We start from the raw sequence: 4,625 nt of genomic DNA, 5'->3' as shown, positions 1-4,625 counted from the left end.
CCCAAGTCAAGGCCTCAGGTGTGTGAAAGACAGTTCGGCGCAGGTCGTGACATTTAAGGTCTGCGTGAGTCCCAAGAGAGGCACGAGCCTGAGGCCTGGTCATGCCCACGTCTCAGTTGGCAGCAAGCACACCGACCTCACAGAAGCACCCCAGAAATCCGAGTAAGGAACCACAGATGGGATCAGGAACTCGGAGCCGCCTTTCCTTAAACGGGCGCCTGAAAGGGTCTCTTCCCAACACGCCCTCCTTTCCCACCCCTCCCAGCCCTCTGTCTGGGGGCCCACCTGGGGATCCGAACCTGTGGTTGGCCACGTGGCCTCCAGCCCTGCAGTGCGTCTGCCCTGCCTCCTGTCAGCCCGGCTCTGGACAGCAGCCACCTCTGCACGTCCACAGCTGTCACCACGCCAGGCTAAGAGCCCTGGCTTCAGGGCAGGATGCCTGGCGTAACCACGAGGTGCATGTCCATCTGGCTGGGCAGCCTCCCCTTGCCACGCAGCAGCATGGTCAAGCAAGTCTCCCTTGGCTGTCACCGAGACACACTTGCGGAACAGGCTGCGAAGCCAGCAGCTCTGTCCCTAAGTGGAACGGGGGCCACTGGGCCCCTGGCTTCGCCAGGAGTGTGTCCTCGAGCCCACGGCCCCACAAATGCCGTGTCAGGCCCTAGTGCACCCAGCTCACGTGTGCCCTGCCCCTCCTCCTGGGTGGCTACAGTCCTGTCCCTCCCAGGTCCGAGCAGGAGCACTCGCAGCGGCCACATGGCAGGGGCAGAGGAGGGGACAAACACATGACTGAAGTCTCGCAGGGCAGGGGTGAATGGGGACGTGTGCCCTCTTCCACGGGGAGTGCCCACCCTCCTCTCCTCGCCTTCTGCTCCCGGAGGCCTTGTCCCGCCTGCAGCTTCCTGAGGTGGTCTCCTTCCCTGGCCAGCTGTGGAGAAAGCTCAGGCTGGTCGGTAAGTAGGCAGAGGGGCCCTGCCCCGAGACCTGGCTTCGGCACGCCCCATGCAGACGCCACACTCTAGCCTCCCTTCCTGACATGGCCGTGGCTGTGGCCATGGCCGTGGCCGTGGATGTGGCGTGAAAGCGCTCAGCCGGATCAGGCAGCTGACCTCCCATGGTTTCCACGCCCACCAGCTCACCCGGTGGCTGAGAAGGGTGGCAGACGTATCCTAGGCCCCCAAGAGACACATGGAAATATCTGTGGAGGCATGTCTGTCACCCACCAAGCGGCCGCGCCCCGTCCCCAGAGACAGGGTGCTGCCTACGGGCGAGATTACTGCCCTCCCTCCTAGAACCAGCCTCGCCCGCGGGGTCCACGCCAGCACCAACAGTGACCTCTGCGAGACCCCAGACCTCACCCTAATGTAGCCTATGTGCTAAATGACACGCCACCAGCGCCATGACAGTGACGAGGAAACTACCAGAGATGTCCTTCAGGAGAAAAAGGAGGCAAGTTTTAGAATTCTGGGAACCCCCCAGCTTTTCCAGGAAGAGCTCTGAATATTCCTCCCCTCTGCCACCTTGTCCCGCACCCTCGCTACCCCATCTGCTGTATCTTAAACTCACAAGCTCAGGACAAGAGACAAGTTGGACCAGCAGGTGGCATGGTGGTTAAAGTGCTGGATCCACATGACCAGCTCTGCGGTTCGAGTCCTGGGCCCAGCAACTTGAACCCAGGTGCACATGTGTGTATGCCCAGAATCCCGAGAGGAGAACAGAAGAGAAGGGGTTACAGTGTGACCCTGCCCCGGGGGGACACATTCTCCCCCCTACCTCACAGGCATACTGCTCTATAGCAAAAAAATGTTTTAAGAAGTTTTTGCCGAGAGAGAGAGACAGAAATTGAGAGGGGGCGTGAGAAATCGCCCCCCAGGGGATGGCCATGCTGCAATCCCTTCTCCTCCGTTCTCACCCCATGATCTTGGGCACACGCATGCACACGCATACACCTGGCATGATTTCCGAGCCACCAGGTCCAGGACTCGGACATGGGCCATGTGCGAGTCCAGTGACATAGCCGCTGTGCCATCTGCTAACCCTGTATAGCAATTGTTTAAAATGGCAGTCGTTACATTGGTCTGAAGTCCCACCAGCAGTGCCTTCTGGAGTGCAGAGCGGCCTCTGGAAGGGCCTCTGAGGGCAGGGAGGCACTGCCTGCTTCCTCTGCTGGCGCCAACCCCTGCTGTGCCGAGAACCACGCGCCTTCACCAACTTCCAGGGAACGCTTCCACCCACGTCTCCGAATACAGTGATCCAGGACATAAGGAATCGCTTGCGATGCAAAAATACCCGTCTCACACTGCCTTTCCGAACGCAGAGCGTGCGTAGAACCCCTCTTCGTCTGCCGGGTAACCGAAATAGCACAGCCCCACGGATTTGGGGGCGCTTCTGAGCCTGAGCGAGGCGTGAACTTTCTCGCGGAATCCGCGTGGCTCTCACTCAACAAGCGCGTGCGCACTTCCTCACCGAGCTTTGCCGAATGTGCTCCTTCGTCACGTCTGCCGTCACGTTCGTCCCGACTGCAACATTCCATATTTGTCCTGTACCCGTGTCACTCCCGAGGGGTTCACAGTGGCCTCTTCCTCCGAGCACAGGCTGGGTGACCTTCCCCCCCACCCCCAAAGCCTCAACTACGAGAGCGACAGCGAGCCCCTGGCAGAGCTTCTGCAGACAGAGGCCCCAGGAGCGGCAGGAAGGGGCAGAGCCCTGGGCAAGGGGGGCTGGCTATGCCAGGTGAGGTACTTGGCAGCCAAGCTGCGGGCGCACGGCTGAGACCCCTGTGGGCCACCCCAGCCTCATACTCATGGGCCAGCTCACCTACCTGCAGGGGCAGCCGCGTCCAGGAGCCTCCGTGCATGGGGCCCCTTTCCTCAATGGGGCCATCTGAGGGGCCACCCCACTGCAGGACCCCTGTGGGTCAGCTGAGGCCTACCCCCCAGTGCAAAGAGAGCCCAGCTGTGCCCTCAGCCTGCCTGGTCCTCTCATCTACAAGGAACTTGCCTGAGGCCAGGCTCCTGTCCCAGAGGCTGTCTGCAACTGCGAGGCCCCGTGGCCTTCCTCTCTGGGGAGGGACCATCTGCTCTCATCTACAAGGAACTTGCCTGAGGCCAGGCTCCTGTCCCAGAGGCTGTCTGCAACTGCGAGGCCCCCCGCGGCCTTCCTCTCTGGGGAGGGGCCATCTGCCCTGCCACAGCCCCTCCCTCCAGGTCCGCCCAGCCACCGTGTGCCAGGTTCCAGCAGGCCCCCCGGGGAAAAAGCTGAGTAAACTTTGCAAACTGTCTCATAGCAGACTCTCCCAGGTTCTTTTCCACAAAGACCCTGAGCAAGGAGCCAGTCCTCCACACAGGTCCCGCACTGGAAAGCACCCCACACTCCATGAGGGAACCCGAGGCGACGCGTCCTCATTTTCCACTTATGACGCACACGGGCTCCTGAATAACTCTGTCTCCAGAGCGTCCTTCCTGCTGTAGCCAAAATGCCACCTTAAAAACAGATTATCTTGGGACCAGCAGTTAGCATAACGGCTATGTTGCTGGACTCCCATGTAGTCAGCCACAGTTTGAGTCCCGGACTCAGTGGCTTAAACTCACGCCGGGAGCGTATGTGTGCATGCCCAAGATCCCGAGAGGAGAATGGAGGAGAAGGGATAGCGGCATGGCCATCCCCCCTAGGGGGTGATTTCTCGCTTTCTGTCTCTATCTCTCTCTGTCTTTCTGATGGGCGAACGCGCCCCATAGCAAAAACCTCCCAAAAAAAAAAAGAAAAGAATGGAAAGAATCAGATTATCTTAAAGTTAAGTTGTCCCTCGAATGGCAGGTAATGAGCTGGGAGAAATTCGTGCCAGGGAAATTCTAAGTCAACTTTCAAAAACTGAAACTAGAGCCTGCAGGTGACATGGAGGGTAAGGCGGCTGGATCCCATCTGGCCAACTTCATGGTTCATGTCCCAGACGTGGTGGCTTGAGAAAGGAAGAGGAGGGATTATGGCATGTGACTCGCAGGCACCTGTGCCCTAGAGCAAAGAGTTAAAATAAGAAAGTGAGTCTAACAGTTAGTGGAATGGCTACGTCGCTGGACTCCCATGTAGTCGACCGCGGTTCAAGTCCCAGAGCTGGTGGCTTAGACTAACACCGGGCACACGTGCACGCGTGCCCAGATCCCGAGAGGAGAATGGAGGAGAAGGGATTGCAATGAGGCCATCCCCCTTGGAGGGGGGTTGATTTCTCGCTTTCTGTCTCTATCTCTCTCTGTCTTTCTGGCGAGCGCACAAGCCCTATAACAAAGACCTCTGAAAAAAAAAGAAGAAAAAGAAAGAAAAAAATTAATAAAACCATTCAAGGTCCTTTCTGAGGTGGAGGACTTTTTTAACTAACCTGCATAAAAAGACTTTCAAAGATTGTGGTCCTTGGCGTGCGTGGACCAGGCTGCCCTGTCGGCCCAGGCTCAGGGACACAAGCGTGCACCAGCCCGTGCACGCCTATGTGGGTGTGCATACAAGGGTGTTCATAGCTCCCGTTAGATACCTTAAGCATGTTTTACGGACGTGTGCAGTAATGCTTGTGATTTTTTTTGGAGAGATTTTTGCTACAGGGCATATGCGCTGGCCAGAGAGACAGAGAGAAAGAA

The sequence above is a fragment of the Tupaia chinensis genome, unplaced genomic scaffold (assembly GCF_000334495.1).
Source record: "Tupaia chinensis unplaced genomic scaffold, TupChi_1.0 Scaffold142100_1, whole genome shotgun sequence".
Lineage (NCBI taxonomy): Eukaryota > Metazoa > Chordata > Mammalia > Scandentia > Tupaiidae > Tupaia > Tupaia belangeri.
Note: the sequence above shows the minus strand (reverse complement) of the source record.